This window comes from Echeneis naucrates, chromosome 20 (genome assembly GCF_900963305.1).
Source record: "Echeneis naucrates chromosome 20, fEcheNa1.1, whole genome shotgun sequence".
In the NCBI taxonomy this organism is placed as follows: domain Eukaryota; kingdom Metazoa; phylum Chordata; class Actinopteri; order Carangiformes; family Echeneidae; genus Echeneis; species Echeneis naucrates.
In genome coordinates, this window is record NC_042530.1 from 9,949,751 (window position 1) to 9,969,814 (window position 20,064).

At 39.5% G+C, this 20,064-nt stretch overlaps 1 protein-coding gene across 1 annotated transcript in view; it reads right to left on the reverse strand.

The window, feature by feature from the left end:
• The window catches only part of cntnap2a (contactin associated protein 2a), a 285,019-nt gene that overhangs the window by 50,903 nt on the left and 214,052 nt on the right, over positions 1 to 20,064 (reverse strand). The window lies entirely within an intron of this gene.

Here is a 20,064-nt window from a genome sequence, read left to right on the forward strand (position 1 = left end):
TGCTCAGTTGTTGAATATTTGAAGATTTTGTCACATTAATGTGATATATACTGCAAACAAGCAGCTGCATGTTGAATGTAAATCATTTGCATAACTTGATTTAACATAGCTGGATGGTAAATGCCTTTGACGCAGGTAGGGATACTTAGTCAAAGATCACACCTACAATTTAACACGTATATTTGAAATGGCCTCAGTGCTGCTTTTACATTAATCTTTGGCATCATTATGTGTGAAACTGTTTAAATGGTTGTGTGAAAGTCATACTTTTTGAGTGCATTTATTGACTCCCAGAAATCTTTTTGTGTGTCCTTGCAGTATGTGTGTGCGTGTTTCAATGAATGGATAAAAGGTGAAGGATCACCATTTTTCAATAAGAGATGCAATATTGTTTTCTTTGCCTTGGATAACATATTCTGGCATGGGACAGTAACTAGGCAGAGAGACGAGTGTAAATATTTTGGTGGCTGGCAATATATCATAATATCAGCAAGAGAGAATGAAACAATATTACATTTCCCTCTTTATTCTCACAATATAAGCTGCATTGTCAATATCACTTTGTCAAATTCCATCAGAGACAATGAAATCTCCTGAGCCACATTTTTTTTTTTACAGGAGAGGATTGAAGCTGATTTTTGAAGTAGCACTATTGTGCTGAGGTGTGATATACTGTATTATTACACTTTTGATCTTCTGAACTAGGCTAAACTCTGGGAGGATGCTACAGATGTCCACATATATGTATATATATTTGTGTGTTTGTATTTGGCCTTGGTGACCGGTGGGTCCATTGTCCTCAATAAGAGAATTAGCCTCATCCCTCTTCAGGCAACTGTTCAGACAAGCCATTGTCAATAGGATTAGCGCTGTCTCGTCTAGAGACTTCATAGCCCTCTCCCTTTGTGCGCACATGTGTGTGTCTGTGTGTGTGTTCATATTGTTGCACTTTTGCACAAGTGAGAACAAAGTTTCAGTTTAAGACCTTCACAGTTAGGTCAGTGGGGTCCCCAACCACAGGCAACCTAGCTAAGTCCCCAGCCAACCAAAACGCCATCCATTTTGTCCCCAACCATATTAGTGAGTGTCATGCCATCGCCCTTGAAGCAGTAGCCATTTCAAACACACACATCCACTCACCATTTACTTATTGACAGGAGCAATGCAGCACTCCATAAAAACAAAACAAAACAAAATATCAGAAACATGAGCACATCAGTATTGTCTGAAGACCTGACACAGAAAGATCATCTTGGGTTAGAGCCAAAGGGGCAATCAACCTCGTAAACAAAAATGTACAGTGTGCAACAGTGAATAAATGCCCCACAAGATCTAATTTTCACTTTCTCACTAATCCTGTCAAATAAAGTAATAACAATAAATAAATCAAAATTAATATTATTCAGAAGTTGTTTTCACGATGAGTAATCAAAGAGGAGAGGAGGGCATCAGGTGGAATGGGAGCTACGTATTGTGCCAGTTTCAGTCTTCTGTGTCCTCGGGTTAAAGCTCTGCCACAATAAACAACTAACAAGTGCAGAGAGAGCGGAAGACGGTGGAGGGGGAAATGAGAGAACGACAGCATGGATGGATAGAGATGTGAGGAAGGAGAGATAGAATCACATTGGCAGGGAGATCATATGGAGAGGGCACTGCCAAGATGAGGCTAGGATGGAGTGTATGTAATTGTGTACTAATTGTAATTGTAATTGTGCAACGATGTAATTGTGATTAACTATGGTGATTTATAAACGTGGAGGATTATAGCCACAGCTAATTTCCATCAGTAGTTTCTTGGCAGGTGGGACCAACAAAAGAAACAGATAGCATAACAGTGACAAAGTAAAAATACAGAAAACAGAGACACAGGACAAATCATAAAATACAGCAAAGAAATAGCTTTAACTATGAAAATGAGAGCTGGGGGTAAAGTGTTTAGTACAAAGTGCTTCAATGAGTGAGCTGTTTCACTGCACGAGACCCTTAGAGTTATTGCACAAAACAACTTTTTGCATATCAAACCATTGCACATGACCCCAAAAGAAGATGGTCAGAAGTTTGGATAGCCCTCAGCCTTCAACTGTTTCCGCCTTAGGTCTGATTTCAGAACAGCATTCTGTCCCATCAATGATAAATTGCATGTTAGCATTCATTGTGTACTTTATTTCCCACTTGTGGTGTCTAGCTAGCTTGACTTCCAGCGGATAAACATCTTTTCATGAGTGCAATTACATCTTATTGTCAGACACTGGATGAAGCTAATCACCAGTCAAATGTCCCCGGTTTGTACTCAAATCTTCAAAGTGCGCTAGAAAAGCTGTCCATGACTCAGCTTCTAATGTTTCTAAGCTCAGTTATGATATTGCACACATCCTGCTTATGCAAAAACGTGTCTGGAAATTTCAGCCAGATGCTGCAGTTAGAAGTAAAGGAGCAAGTCATACCATTGTTTCACTATCTTTGAAGCCTCAACGTTGTGGACTATGCTACATTTATTTTGAAGAATCCCCTTTACCAATCCCCCACATTTACTTTAATGAATTAAACATTCTAAAATTTGATTGGTGAACCAAAAATGACAAATAAATATTGATAATTTCTTATCTTCTCTACCTAGTCTTCACAGGACATACATCTATACCCCTTCATTTCTCTCTCACAGCCCAATTCCTGGCAACCATGTAAAATGTTCACAGGAGAGGAAAAACAGACATGGCAGATTGATAAGGCCTGGGGTTGTATTCCTCTTTTGTCCTCAGGGACAAACACACAACACCACACATTGTGATGACTTGATCTCTCTGTTATTTCAGCTACACACACAAACACACACCTATTTATCATCCTTCTTATCAAGAGAGGTTAATGTCTGCATCTTCATCATGTCTTCCGCATTTTGTACAGGGACGCCCGAAGCAAAGACACAGACACAGAGGGAGGGAGACAGTAAGAGGAAGATAGAGGTTGTAAGATAAGAATGACAGCATAAAAGAGTATGATTACCATCTTCACAGTGATAAGAGCCCGGATATTTCCATCCTTCTGTCATAACTATTAACACCTAACAAACATATTAATGTAAAGATAAAGATGAAAACGTAAAGACGACAGTCTTTCCTTCTCTCTGATGGAGACTTACTGAACCAATTTATCTGTCCATACTGGCCAACCCAGAGATGTATAACAGATCATGGCATCTGCTCTTTGATTATTCAGTTGGTGAAGCGGTTAAAGACTTGGAGAGTTTGAAGGATCTATAAAAAGATTATAAAATTATAGAAGTTATGCATGAACTTTGAAGAAATTAGAAAAAATTATTTGGATTGATGGTTAATACAGTTAATACTGTATCTTTATTGCACTGGTGCACTGAGTAGTGTTTGTTCCAAGACAGGGAGGGCAGTTGGTATGTTGCTTTAAACTTATCACATTTTGATCTGTACACATAAAGTTATGTCCATATCTTTTACAACTGCTTGTACATGGACCACACTTCATATCAAGGGGTCACACCCCTGCCACTCAGAGCGTGAACTGAAAGGTCAGTGGATTAAAAATGGCACTCAAAATACTCAGTTGCTCATATTCTTAGTCTGGGAAATGATGGCTTTTAAGAAAGCCGGCATGTTGGAGCTAAAATACCAGAACGGCTTTCATAACCCTTAGATATGAGTTTCTCATAAACCTGTCTTAGACGTTGCCTTTTAGTTTGCACTTTCTCTCGTAGAACCATTTCACCTAAAATAGTGGTCATTATTGACTCCCACTCAAGCTGAAATCCTCCACTGCACCCTCTGGGTGACAGGCGTCGGAGTCACACCACAGCTGCAAAGACACCTTATGTAGGCATATGCAGAGGATAAGCAGTTCACTCTGAGTCGTTTAAACGTGAATCAATACTCATCCTCCCCTTTTTCTAACAATTTGTTTTTAAAAAACAAAACAAAACAAAACAAACACAAGGAAAGAATACATTTTATGAGCCTTTGTTTTTAGAAAGAGAGGGGAAAAAACAACAACAACCAAAAAACAAAAAACACAACGAAAATCTGCACAACCATTGATACACACTTATACCCTTGCTCTCAGTCTGAAGGTTCCAGGACAAAGACAGGTGATCAAACAACACACTCACACACACGCATTCGGTCCTCCTGAGTTTTTACACAAAGTCGTGGATCAATCGGTCTGTCAGGGCAGTGTTGGTTTTTGTTCTTTGTTATTGTGGTTTTATTTGTATTTCTGTGTGTTGTGCAGAAAGCCTGATGTCTCCACTCTGCACCCGCTGGTCTTTGTTAGCATCCTATCCTCTTAACATCTCTGTTTTTGTAGGGAAACAGTTGGGAGGCATATTAGCCATGCCCCGGGATCCCTCCCAAGAGCTACAGATAATACAGTGTGTGCTTGTGTGTGTGCTTAGGAGAAAAAACAGATTAGTATTTGTGCGCTTCTTTCTTTGTCTACGTCCTTTTGTTTATCTATAGAGTCCATGTGTGTCTGTATATTCTCCTCTCTGCTTCTTTTAATCTGTCTCCAAGACTTTGTCTGGCTCCCCTGTCTCTTTCTATTGTTTCAGTCTTTCTCCTCCTCCAGACCACCTATCCATCAAATTACTTGGAGAACCCCTCCTACCTTCAGGCTTTTCCACCATTATTATTTTTGCTGCTCACTATTTCATGCTGCCTGCCACTTCTTTGCTCTCTCCTATCACCTGGTCTCAGATGCCTCTTTCACCCTATCTTCCTATTATGCCTTTTTACCTTCTTTCATATCAGCTTTGCGCACCTTTTCCTGGCATTCTAATACCAGTCAGTCTCAGTGGCTTTCCTCTCTTTCTCCATACTCCATATCTGTCTGTCCCTCAGTCTGACTATTTTTCCTGTGTCTCTCTCCTGACACCTAATCTCTTTATGCTCTCATTAGTCCCACTATAATCTGCCCTTTAATCCATCCTATTTGCAAACTCCACTTGCTCTGATCCTGATCTGAAGTTGTATTTGAAACGCATCTCATCCTCCCTGTCTGTCCCGTATGGTTTCATCAGTGAGGGGTTACAATGCATACCAAAATATAAAATGCTCTGCAAGTGGTTGTAATTCTTTATCCTTGGTTAGGCATATGTGGATAAAGTTGAGGTGTGAATATTAAGGTAATTTAAATGTACTTTGTAGTGTAGTTTTTCAACACTTGCAGAAATGTAGCGATGCCACTGTAAGTGCACCACAGAGGAAAACCGCTCAAATGCAAACATCGATGTGAATAATGTAAATGATTAAGTTTTGGAAAAACAACAACAACGAAACAGGTAATACAGGTGTGTCATTTCTTTGTTTTGTTTTTTTTTTGTTAAAAATGCAAAGATAAATAATTCCCCAGCACAGGGCCCCTTCAAGTACACCGTGAAATTCATAATGCTGTCTCTTGGTTGGTGTTTTGTATTGTTAAAAAATAATTGAATAATTTAAATATCAAACAGGTCATTAATCATAAAATCCAGGAATTGCTATTTTTTTTTCAAAAGGTACAGTAGTGCCCATTAGACAGGACTCCCATTATCTTTAGTGCTGAGCCACTACAGGAACTGTTCAATCTGAAATGCAGGCAAATTAAAATAAACAGCGGATCATTTACTTTCTTTTGCTGCCTGCCTTTGGTGTCCATTGCAAAAAGCTCATTCCAATTCTCTAGGTGTTGCATATTCATGGTGGAGGGAGCAGGTTAAAGAGGAGCAGTGCAGAATAAGTTTGCCTTCGCCTGCAGTGCAAGTAGTGTCAGATGAAACATGTCCATTGTCTACATCAGAACGCACAGCAGTCAGGCCAAGAAAGGACAATGAGCTATTTCAACAGTTTCTACCTGAGAGCACCCATAACGGGATCCACCTCCCTGACACTTCTGAGGAGAAGCATCTTTCCCCCTCATGCACCTCAGCTTGATGTTATGCTCTAGTAAATTCACTCTGCATAACTCTGCAGCCATCTACATGTCTTCACAGGTCATCACTGAGTGTATCAGGCCATTAAATGGAGAGGGAAAAAAAAAACCTGGAAAAGGGAGCCAGTGGGAGGACGGGAAATTAATATCAATGGTTGTGGCCCTAATTGGCTTGTCTGCTTGATAAAGGACATAATAACCAGACTCTGCTGCAGTTACCCCCTCTTTTCCCCGACTTTAAAGTAACCACTAGAGCCACAAACGAGAGAACGTGTGCACACAAAAACACACATCTGGCAGCCATTGTAACTGACAAAAGCGTAAGATGAAGACCATAAACAACCATAATCATCATCACTGCGGGGTAATCTCAATCAGTGTGGGGGTGTGTATGTCAGTGTGTCCATAACTATGAGTTAAATTTAGTGCCGTGTCCCCTCAGGTCAAGGCCGATGGACAGATGTATTATGGGGAAAATGACTCCTGCCAAGACACAGTCGTTTTTCTCAACTTTTTTACTCACATCATCCATCTCCCTGCATATCCGTTAGGCTCATCATATGGATGGGGATACAGTGAACAACACTCATAATGACGGAGGAGAATGAACAGGGCATAAACAACTCCACAGGGGCATGGGCAAAGAGGAAGAGAGCAAGAGGGAGAGGATGAGTGAATCAGATGGAGAGGCTGTTGGAAAGGAGAAAACAGGCAGTCAGGAAAGAGGCAAAAAAAGAGGAGAGACTCACAGGATGAAGATATGTGAGAGTAAAAATACCGGCATTGATTTTGATATTTTGAGGGATTATAGGTGAGAGCAGAAAAGTGCAAATTTTTAATTGTCCTTCAGTCAATCTATTCAAAATAGAGATGAGATGTGAGAGACACTGTGATGATTTGTTTACTTAAAGGCCAGTCACCCCCTGCCAAGTTTGACATCACTTTATTGATTAGATACTGTTAGGGAGTAAAAAAAAAAGCATACTCTCATGCTGCTTGAACTATTCGCAGGAATGGCAAATGTTCATATTATTCATATTATAATGATCTTTTTTTTTTTTAAATTATGAGGATATATTTCAATCTACATATTTGGCATGTAGCATAAAGCTGCCAATACTCAAATAAACAACACCCACCAATGCTTCATTCATTCAAAAACATATGCTCAACATAATGCGGCCAGTCTTAGAAAACTTAATTGCTGTTTATTTACACGGAAATAGTATTTCTAAGAGAAATACTTGGCACAGAACAAATGGACAGAAAAATAGGGATGCTGCCTGTGATAGCATCCAAAGGATTTAAGTTTATCAAACTCTGCCAAGGCACACATGATAAGCATACACATGCCTCTTAAGCATTAATATTCATTAAGAGGAATCTTTTTTGAAAATTATCATCAAAGGGCATAACAAGATGTTCAACATACAGCTGTGATGTTTGCAGCCCACCAATACAAACTCAAGAGGATTAAGATTATGTTAAGAGGAAAGATGAAATGGCATTTTATACCATTTAATCATGCACAAAAAACCTGGTACAGTGAACCAGAGCCCCATTGCAGTTTTCACATACAATGCTGACGCCATTAAATCTATTCAGAGTAAACTAATCGTCAATTACAGAGCTAATTGCAAATATCTCAAACATCATAGAGAATACTGAGATGTGTGTAAGATATGAAGTGACTGCACTTATGAATATGCACCCGCACATTCGAACCATAGAAGCAGTCACACACACACCCCCATAACAACAGTTTAAATTTCTTTCATGTTGCTGTGACACAAAACAACAGAAACAAGTCTCTCTAGTGCCTATCATTTGTCAAAGAACCTCTTGGTGAATTTTGGCTTTGTATTACTCATGAAGGGGATGTGCATCCTGCTGACAACTGGGTGGTATGTTCATCTCATCACCACTTTGTTGTCACAAGCATGACGGCTTTCAGGCTTTTATCCTTAAATCCCCCCCCCCCCCAAAAAAAAAAAAAAAATCTGACTTTTTTTTTTTTTATCCCATCTTCTTTTTATGATCCAGCTGTGCTGCTATCCAAACAACTGCAGCTCCCTTTACTTTTTTGTCATACTCTTACGTAGTGTGATCAGACAGTATAAAGTCATATCGTCTGTAAGTGAACAGAGGAGACTGGGAATAAAAAGATGGAGACAGACATGTTTTGAACATTTATCGAAGAACTCTATTCCTGTCAATACTGATTTGACTGGAGATGTAGCGTTGCTTGTGGCTTAACCCAGGTGATTTGTGTCTATGTCTGAATGAAAATCAATGATTAAAATACTAAAATGTTCTCGACTTCAGTCTAAAAGTATATAGTACATTTCTGCTGGTGGTTTGCGAAGCTTAATATATTTGTACATTTTCATCATTGCATCAACCTTGAGAATTTTTTTTATAGGTGTTTATGATAGTCTAAGCCACAGCTTTGAGGAAAAAAGGTTGGCCGACATTAGACAGCATAGACATTTCAGAGGTATACAAGGTGTCTTTCAAAGGAGAACAAAGAATAGCCTTTGACACCCCTCTCTCATCCAGCCTGCTGCATTCCTCTCCTCTGCTTCATGCCTCCCTTGCTCTTTGTTTGCTGTCGATTCAGAGGTGAAGAGGTTGACCTCAATGGGCCAGAAACCAACCCACTGGGCTTCTCCATGAGCACACAAAGACCCAGCAACCTTCTCTATCTTATTCTACCTCTCTTACCCACTCAATCCCTATTTTCAGGTTTGTCTGCTCTCTCGGCTATTTTCGCTTTTCGCCCCTTTGGTATTCCTGTCTCTCCATCTCTCTGTTCCTGCTTCCCTTCATTCCCTTGCTGCACTGCTGTCTCCATCTTAGCTTGAGTTATTGATTTCTGTAAAGGTTGACTGCAGCTGCTGCCGCTCTCTCTTCTCCCTCATTCAAACTCTTTCCTCTCCTGCGTTTCTATCTTTCACCCAGTCACTTTTTTTTTTTTTTAAATTTCACTTTCTGTCGCTGTATTTTTTCTTTCTCTTTACCAGTACTCTTTTTCTTTGGAAAGCACAACTTAAGACCGAAACTTCTAGATTTTGTCAGTCTACATTTGAATGTCGTATTCTTCTCCTCCACCCTTCCATCTTGACGTGGCCTGACAAAGACTGCGCTTGTCAGTTATGCAACACCGGACATATCACTTATTTTTTTCTGAAATAACCTATAGCTCATAAATTCAAATTTACTCAGATATGTTTGTGACAATCCCAGAAGAAAGCTTTTCATAAATAATCTTCTGAAATATGTTTTTAAATGCTTTGCAAAGTATTATTCTAATATACGTATTTGGCACAACTCGGATTAAAAACCTGCTCACTCCTTTGAGGAAGCTTTAAAGATGAGTCTATCAACCTTGCTCTGACAAAAAAAATATCCTACAATTTAGTGTATGCTTAGTGAGGAGGTGACAGAAATATGAGAAAGGGTTTAAACAGTCCTCCATCTACGCTGGACTTTAAGCAGGTTGGGGTATTATATTATCTACAGCCTCTGCGTCCACCTTGAATTTTCATGACAGTGATGCGGGATAGTCATCCTCATACATGTTTGCGATTATCTTATCCTACAACTTTTGGATGACCTCATTGCATAAATTTGCAAATTAATGAAGAGAAACAGATACTGCTGAAACTGCAGTAACAGGTAACACTTAAAGATACAGAGTTCATATTCATGCCAACCATGTACAGACAGGTAAGATGTCTATAAATATTTATTAGTGCATTAATGGGCAGAGTTAATGGAATGAGAAATAGGTAATATGATTGTGTTTAATACAGCATGATGATTAGTTTGGGACATGGCAGGCAGCAGAAGCACCTCTTGTTATATAGATATTCCATACTTCATATTCTTACGTCAGGTTTGTAAACTTCCTGTCACCTTTTGATCCAAAAGTTTTTTTTTTTTTTTTTTGGGCATCTAATAAAGGGATCCACTGAAAGCACGTTAGGATGGCAGTTTCATGTGTAAGGTTACATTTGTTGTTGTTGTTGCTCACATTACTAAGTGTCATCGCCACTAATGCCACAGTAAATGAACAAAGAGGAAATTCAGTTCACACATGCAGTGAAGAACCATCCAACCAAGACTGTTCAACCAACAACCATACTGTTTATCTTACACTTCAAAGAATGAGTTGAGTGTTACACAGAGGAAATTATTAATGGGATATGAAATCGCAAACTATTCACATAAATTCTCATAAATCATTCAGGCTGTGAAATTAAATCAGAGTCAATATATAACAACAGCATTATATCTGCACATACATGATGAATGTAGATAAAAACAAAAAGTATTTTGCATCAAATATGCAATTTATTTTCTGAAGCAAAGTATTATACTTTGCACTGAGTGCTACTCATCTGCCCATCATTCCCTAATAACCTGTCCATGATGTCTGGAGGAACATGATGGCCATATTAGTAATGAGGATGTGGCTGACAGGTGAGGCTGCATCTGGCTTGTGGAAGCTCATTACAAAGTCTTAATGATGCGATGTGTTCCGTAATTAGGTAACTTTTCTGTCCTGAAACTGTCCTGTTTGGTTGCTGTGTTGGCTGTGGGCAGCGAAATTGCTTTGGTTTGGTTTGACAGCTCAAATTCCCAGTGTCTGAGAAAACTGTAGAGCACTCACTGGATGTGCCAGCGAACGTCCGGTAGAGGTGAACATGAGGACACATACAGGATGATAATGGGATATAAGAAAGAGTGACTTGGAGGCTGAGATGGAAAGTTAGGAAAATGTGGTGTGTTCACATATGTATTACCTCATGTGTATATATTTTTAGTTTTCTGTTTAATGGAGACCAGCCTAAAAGCAACTTCCATGATTAACACTGTCTATATGTTTTTATGTACACTGTCAATATACTATGGATAGTTTTGTGTTGGCCATTGGTGTCATACAAATACACGTCAACAAGAGGCAGAAATTTCTATGTCTAGGCTCCAAATGAGTCAAAAGATTTAGTTTGTGCAGTAGCTTCTCATGTGTAACCCTCTGTGAGACCATTAATGACAGAAGCCCTGGGATTCACTTATTCAGGAAACTGTCCCAGTTTAAGACAAACCATAAATGTGAGAAGGTTCGAAAGAAGAGCTCACTGAGTCTGTTTCTGAGACTACTTCTGCAAGATAGACATCACTGCATAAATTGTGGATAGATCTAAAACACATGATCCAATTATTATGGTTATTTCTGCATATGAGGAAAGGCATAATCCAAAGTATTAACTACATCTTGTAATGAAATGCTTTGAATGTGGCCTGAGTGTTTGTGTGTGTGTGTGTGTGTGCCTGAGAGTGAGTAATAGCGAGTGTGTGTGCTGCTGTGTTCGTTAATGAGGGCTAGAATGATTGAGCTGAAGTTTGTGGCTCCTGTCTTGCTGCAGAGGAGAGTAAATGATGAATACACTTCAATCACTTCAAGACAGGCTTTCATCATTTGTTGGACCTGTCAGACAGTTATCAGGGCTCACTGCAGGCAGCTGGAAGGGGGCCTCGTCCATAATTGAAAATTGAGTTTAGAAATGTCACATGTATCTGTCCATCTAAATTTCAAGCCAGGAAATCCCCATTGGCGCACAGCATGTAGAGGTCTGACAGTACCTATTAATTCAAAGTTCAACATTTTAGTCAATAGAGATAAACGCCAGTGGGAGATTTGTTCATTTTTAACAAGGGGCATGTTGGGCAGTGTCAGTATAAGAATAAGCTGCAGGCAAAGCTTAGTACTTTACTGATATATCATTCTTTGAAATATCTTTATTCTATCTTTATCGTGTAACTAAAAAATTAGATGCTCAAGTTGCTTTTATTTGCATTTGTGAACCCACTCAAAGTTGCTGCAGTGTTTCTCAGCCAGTGTTATTATTGTTGCTCTGCTGCTTTTGGGACCAAAAAGATGCTTTAACCTTTAAATAGCCAGCTGAGCCACCTTTATACTCAGCTGCAGGAAAAATCTGCAAATATCAGAAACACACATTGAACGGTATCAAAAGCCCCCCCCCCCCCCCCCCCAAAAAAAAGAAGAAAAACAACAAAATAAACAAACGACCAGGGCAAGGTCTTATCATTTGACTTTCCCATATGGACTATTTTCCAAAAAAACATTATCCACTTATTCTCTGCTATTTTTTATATACCTTGAAGTATCGACACGTAAGGTCTAACTCCTCCACAGTGGTTTCTAAGTGAAGAAAATAGAACGCTAATCTATTCTGGAGTAATCATGCTTTGATCTGGCTAATGGAGGCAGCATACCCCAGGGCAAGATGTAATCAGGAAGACAGTTAATAAAATGAACAAGACTGCTTTACTGATCTTACTAATGTCCCTGACCTTCCCTGAGGGATGCCACTTACTCAAATGCAAGCTCACACTTGTACATACAACAGTGTTGCTTAATGCAACATATATATCTCATGCAGTCTCGGGCATGACCACACAAGTAGGGTGATTAATGTAAACACACGTAACAAGGAGGGAACACGCTGCAAACATTAATTCCACATCATCGCTATCCCATGACCTTAAGAAGGCTCAGTTAAAAAGACAGATGAATCATTTGCCCACATCTCCCTAAAACTTTCACACAAGTGCAAACTCTGAGTTCAGCAGAGAATTTCAAGGCATCATCTATTTCTGTATGTGTGTGTAGTTTACAACTGGAGGGGGGATTGTCTCTCTCGCACGTCACACATATCAACTCCAGGGAGCAACGTCCTGATTTCATAAACAGCCGTCAATCAACCATCGGTAATGACTGACAGAGTAAACCCACATGTTAAATATAGCCTGGCACATGTTAGTGCCAGGTTATATTTATACAAGTAACACTGGTAAGACAGAAACATTAGCACAGATTTACATATAGTTAGAGGTCAAAAATACGGTCAAAAATCTAAACGATACTTCATAACAAAAACAAGTCTTTACATAAAAAAAACTATGGCAATGCAAATCAATACATGTCAAAAAAGTGTCAGGTCTTAGTAACTCAAAAGTTAGACTTAGGACTCCCTTGACTGCAATGTGTGCACTTATTAGTGTCCAGCATTTCTGCTTTAACCTTGCACTACCATCTAAGTTTCCAATTTATGATTGACAGGCTGTGTTTCTGTGTCCAGCTTATTTTTTTCTGCATCCTTTCACCCTCAGTGTTTATTTGTTACAATAAAGTGCCACATCCCATTATAATGAGAGAGCATTTGCTTTTTATCTTGTTGCTATGTGCTCTTGTGGCTCTTTAAAGTGATACTTGTTTTCCTACTTTGCATCTGAGTACTTAGTCATAACAGATCTCTTGTTCGCCTGGAGACACAATTTCAGTGTTTCAAGGCATTTCAAATCTTATCCCAAATGACTTAATAATCCAAAAAATGTAACAAACAGCGGAAAAAAAACTCTTCCTGCTTCTCTAAGGTGAAAAAACCCTTTAGGAATTTACACTGCCACTGACTCATTTTAGCAAAAGACAATCTGTCCTTTTAAGTTTTCTTTTGTGCATCAACATGATGCAATAATGGATGAAAGAACATTAGAAATATTTTGTGAATAAATCTTATGCAACCGCTTGCTTAAACAAAGTGCTTCTACAGCACGAAGCATGTTTAAATATCTAAGAAGTGGGATCTGAGCAGTTTCTTGCTTAGTCATAGCTTTTGTTATCATAAAAAAAAAAGAAAAAAAAAGACAATAATATTGATATAATGGTTTCTGTCAACAGTCCATTGCTTTGAGTGAAAAGAAAAGGATGACATATAGTCCTGTCCCTGCGTCCATGTGCTGAACTTCAGTGTAATGACAGATCTCAGTCATTGTCCAATCACGATTTTATGATATTAGCGGTTTAGATACAGCCTCAGCTCTACCCTTGCGTGGGATGTACCTCAGCCACTTGGTGGATTACAGCAATGCATCAAGGTGCTTGGAGCACAATGAAAATGTAATTCTCTGGGTGTTTGAGGGAAATACAAGATGGGAGGTCAGGAATGATTTCTTGTTGGAACATGATCACTGGTCGCCAAAGGGAGGTCGTCCCAAAGCACTGACATTCCTGGATGGCAAAGCTACTGTCATAATTCCTGGGGTCATTTAGGGGATATCATTCCCAGGAACATTATGCCTGATGAGTGATAGGCTGTGTTCAGTGTGGAAATGGTCTCCTTGAGAGTATGGAAATACCTTGTCAGAACAATATCATCCTCTGACACATTTTAATCAGGGCACACGTGCATGAATGCATGTACACTATGCATAAATACTATTACTACAGGAAACGGTTACTGAAGGTTTTTAAGTAGATAGAGGTGGTATATGAAAAATAATAAGATGTGTGGATTATATGTAATTATATTCTGCACTGTGTTATAGAACTGGTGACCTGTTCAGGGTGACCCCACCCTCGCCCAATGTGAGCCGCACAACATGGAAATGGATAAGCGGTTGAAGATGAATGAAATTAACTGTCTTATAGAGGAACATTTTATGAAAATGTCGCTCCGTCCCACCTTTTCTTTTGTAATCTATTTCATGTTTTGTAAAACCTAAAATCCGTTGTTGCATTGCAAATGAGATATATTCTCAAAAAGGGACGGTTAGTTTATTTTGCCAAATTAATTGCATCAAGTAAACCATAAATAAAGGACAGATGCTGTAGCCCATCAGAGGATGCAGTGCAGCAAACATAAACTCATCACAGACCTAGCCAGTAAAATGATGGCAATTGAGTGTTTTGCAGTGGAGTGAGAAAATGAGTGCAACTTGTAGTGATGGTGGAGAAATTGTTAAACAGTTTCTCATCAGAACACATGTTGCATGAAAACTGTTGCAAAAAGAGCTTGCTCACAACCAACAGTAAGTGCAAGATAGAGCATTAATCCCCGCCACCACTTAGCAAACACAATGGCCGGTGCACTACTGCACCACGTTTTTGTCATTTGTTTCTTCAAAGGAGGCAATGCAAAAAATTCTGTTAACAATTTTTGAGATTTGTTTTGAGCCTGGTGTGAGGAACAGTTAAAAAGACCCATGTCCTCAGACTTCAGTGGCCAGCTAGGGGCGTGGATGTGGAGCAGGTCTGTTAAATATTTGAGCGCCTTGACATCTAAGGCTCGATATGTAGTGACTAGAACTGAACCGACCTCTGTCCTGAGGGAAGCCAGTGCAGGAGTTAAGACATATGCCGGGTTTACTGGCTCTGGTCAGCAGCTTAGCAGCAGCTTTCTGGGCCAACTAGCTCTCTTTATGATTTATTAAGGCAAGTAAATGGGGCATTACAATAGTTTAGGCATGATGAAATGAGACCACAGATTATTTCCATTTGCTTCTCAGATTGAAATACATACCCGGCAGACATGAAGCAAAGCAATTTTGGGCGCTTTCTGAAAGACCAGCCCATTCTATAAGTCTCGGTGATCAACAGTGTTAAAAGCTGCAATGGGATTGAGGAGCACCAGGGTGGAGCAGTTTCCTGCATCGGAAGACGTCACAAGGTCCTTAGAAACTCTGCTTTCTGTCTCTGTAGATGGACTTTGACCAAAACCAGACTGGAATTTGTCAAAGATATTGTATTCACCAAATGCAGCAGTAAGCTGGCAATGATTTTTATAGGATTTTGGACAGGAAGGGCATCTTGGTGATTGGCCAGTAACTGATGAGTTAAGAGGGGTCCAGGCTAGACGTTTTACGAAGAGGCTGAAGAACAGCATATTTGAAGTCGGAAGAGACGCAACCAGAAACCAGCAAGCTGCGTATAATAGCAAACAAACTGGAAGCAATAAATTACAATTTTTCCTTTCAGTAAGGTGGACGGCAAAATGTCTGAGGAGCTAAAAGCAACGTTCATACTACTCACTAGGTAGGTCAGTTCCTGCAGAGACATGAGTGAAAAGCATTGCAAAACTAGTGAGGACAGACAGGAGGAGAAGAGGTGGTGGTGGTGGGGGGACCTGACACTGGTTACCTTATTTAAAAAGAAATGACAAACAATAGTTTTTAGTCAAATAAATAAATAAATAATAATAATGATAATAAATAAAAAACAGGGGACCAGGAGCACAAGCGCTCTGCTCTCCAACATTTGCACCTAACACTCCAAATTTCATCTGTTAACCTGAGGGATGAATTTACGATTTTGACAATATGGGTGATAGTCTTGCATGACTTTCATGACTGTTGGCAGTTAAAAGCAAACAGAAATCATTTCAGGAAGTGAGTGAGAAAGTGAGACAGTGAGAGAACAAGACAAGAGAATACAGTAATTGGACAAAGGGGTGATACAGGAAAAGAGAAATGCTCATATTAGATCACAGTGGATGGGTCTAGAGACTGATTCTTTACTAACAAGGTGCAGCAACACACAACTGATGCCTGCTGCTTTTTTTTTTTTTTTTTTTTATCATGTTCACATTCTTTTTCACTCTTTGACAACCTCTCATATGTAACCTCCAGACCAATAAGGCCTCGAGAATTCAGCTCTATTGAACTGAAAGTATCAAGAAGTAAAGAAAATATCGAGTAAGAAGAAGGACAGACAAGTTAAAGTTTGAAGATTCTTTGCCAGTTCCCACTGTCAGTATGAGTCCTCTTCTCCTCCTTGTTGACCAAGACCTTCATGTCATCTTTTTTTATGTAGGGATCACAGCCCTGGAAAAAAACGAGCTTCTTCTCATCTTCTTTCTTTACTTCCTTATTTGATTATAATTTTCCCTTTTCTTTATCATGCCACATTTTTCTTTTTCTGCTTTTCTATGAAGCCTAACCTCTCACTTTGGCTGAAACCCTGAAATCTTTGTTGTTTTTTAAGTGAGTACATATGTGCACACTCACACAAGTGACAAACACTATTTCCAACTGCTCTAAAGCTGGTGGAAGACAGGGGCTTATTGAGATGAAGCATTGGGCCTTGGAGGCGACAACGTGGGCATGATTGCCCTCTCTGCCAGACTTCTCCTCCCTTAGACTCCACAGAAACTAAACTCCACTCTCGACCATAGTTAACCACCAAAGGAGAGAGTGGGAGAGAGCAGTATTTCAATTCCTGCCTTTTGCAGTTCATCACCATCCTCTAATGGCAAGCTGTGCAGTTAAGCTATTACTTGCCGGAAGAAAAATAGGGATTCTTCAATAAAGCTTTCTGGAAAAGTACAGAGTTGGTCAACCTTACTTATGTCACTCCTGCAGGATGTCCTAGACTTGAAGGCATTAACATTATATAAATATAAATGACTGACCACATATATTATTTGCTGGATGGAGGCTTTTATGTTTTAAAACTACAAACAAGAATACAAATTCAGCATATGAATAAAAATCATCCGAATTTGGTCAGATTTTGCTCAAAAATAATGCTATTTGACATTTTACAAAGTCTACGGAAGAACAGAGAATACAGATGGGAAGAACAAGAGAGATAAGAGAGAGTGAAAAGAAAGAGACAAAGAAGAAAGCCTAACATCGAATGAAAAGCAAAAAAGGAGCTGAGCAGGTAGAAATCTGAACATTTTGAAGCACTGATAAAGGAAGGCTGAACAACAAAGCAAATTCAAATGTTGGTGTTCTCAATAGTCATGGTAGGTTATGTGATCCTGTTAGCTTTCCTGAGTTATTGTACTGTAAGCATTGTGGGGTGGCAAGCACTGAGGAGGCAGTCGGCTTCTCACAGCCACAGGGATAGAGGGCTAAATGACAGATGATACACGGATTTAAACACCACAGGATGGCCCAAGGCAAGCTGGGAGCTACAGACAAGTATCCTTATACGGTAGCACAAACAGTGCAAGTGCATATTCAAACAGATAAACTCTGAGAGACTCGTATATTAGACAAGCACACATGCTGATGTACAAGCACACACTCAAAAACACTTGCTGTGCCTCATTTCAGGGTCTGCTTCCTTTGAAATCTGCATTTCAAAACCAAATGCATCATAATAGGCTGACAAGGCTGCACAGTTTTCAAAGGCTGCTCCATATGTAACCCTATTTTGCCCAAATCTGGAGAACAACCATCTATCCTTTCTGTTCTTTGCTTTATCTGTTGGAAATTGACCTTATAAGTTGACAAGGACTGCTCTAATGCACCATTATCTCAGGTCTCGGTGAGAAACTCACTCTGGGGCTATAGTAAGTTCATAGTTAACAGATGCAGGACCATTAAAACATTCCCTGATGGCCACACAACCACATGTCATGCTCTTTAAAGGCATTATCCCCAAAGATATCTACGAACATACCATCTACATTTGCACCCAGAGAGATGGCCTGATATCATGGCGTGAATTTAATCTCAGTTTACACCCCACCACATGGGACAAATCTTCCAGCACACCCTGAAAATGGATTATGATAATTCCAAAACTGTCTTGCAAGAAGCATTCAGGAAGAATTGCTGGGAAACATCAGTAGACTCCCTATGACCTCCTGCAGAGTTTCACAGCAGCAAACATCACTGGTGAGCGTCACTAACACACACTATTCTCCCCTCCTTTCTCTGTTCTGCATTTTATTTATTTATTGTCACTCTTTCTTCCTTTCCCCCATTCTCACAATCTTTTCCTTGTTCTTGTGATTTCCATTGCATCTTCATAAATATATACATATCAATGGTTACACACAAAAAGCCACAGCACCTTTTGAAATGGGTGAACACATCAAGTCCTGTTGTGGCAACTATTGTAAGCGTGTAGTGTTACTGACAACAAGGACATAAAAAAACAAAAAAAACAAAACAGTTTCACATTGAGGCAGAACAGACAGAGAGCAACATGGCATTTCAGAGTCTCTGGCTATTTCTCAGAGTGTTGTGATGGTGTGCTATTTTCCACTCCACAAGACACAAAACCACCATGTACCGAACAATACACTCTCTCAGTGAGAAGTTGAAGGTCCCTACTTGAATTACAATAAAACTGAAAGTAAAAGTATATAAAGAAAATAACCTCAGCCTCATTTTCTTTTTCAAGTTTTGATAGGTTGTGTTTGTGCATGGAAAGGTGGCCAATGGTCTAGCCATGGCAGAGACAACTAGGCAATGGAACACAAATGGAGAAGCAAGAATTTGATCACTTCTAAAGGTCAAACATTCAAACATTTTGCTTCATCAACAATGGCACTATCTCAGAAACTCGTCCGTTGTAATTTTCTATGTATGTTGTACACACATGTAGCTCATCACAAACTGTTATTTAAACACCCTTGAGGTGCTGGGAAGCAGACTGTTTTACCATGGAACAGAATAAAGCCAGCTGTTAACCAATGTTTTGAGCCTTTGTTCGAAGCTGCTGCTGTGGGACTTGTGAGAATATACGGCATCTGCGTTTGTTCTACATAAAGAAATGAGGTCACTGAAGGAGGCCTTTTAATTTGTGAGCATGAACAAATTTGCTTGGATTAAGCCCCTTGAATTGCTCATTTTGCGTTCTTTTCTGTTTGCTTGTTGAACACATTTATGGTTATGAATTCAGCAGCTCTGTGGTCTGATTCAGGTTTATTCTCTGAGAAAGTAATTTGGACATCAGGCGCTAAACACTCTGATTATACTCCAAATTTATGAACTGAACTGCTGCCTGCACTGACACAGACCTACGTGAGTAAAGGCGCAGTCACAAATAACATCAAACTCTTTGCCTCTGTAATTGGATGGGATTAGTCTGGGCTGAGAGATGCAGGCCTAAACATGTCTGAGACAGACACAATTTGCATAATTTAAAACCACAGAGGTTTGTAACAAATGAGTTTGAAAAATGAATAGCAAAAGTGGGGGATTTAGCTAGGTTGAGTCCAGATGTTCAACAAGACAAAGATAAGACCTTGATGTAATGGTCAGAGATTTGGCTGTGCTAATTTATACTCAAGTTAAAAGGTGTAGGTTTCAAAAGGGAAACAGCAGCTCATCATTAAAACGGGGATATGTAGCCAGGTAGCCAATGTGTGTTCAGGTACGTAAGGAATCCTTGTTTCTCCACCATCTTGTCTTTTCCACAAGTAAAACCAAGGCAAAGCAAAATATTATAACAGTTTTTTAACAAACATATTCTTATGTTGGACCTCAGTCCCACCAAGAAATTGGACCCCATGTGTTCTTTTT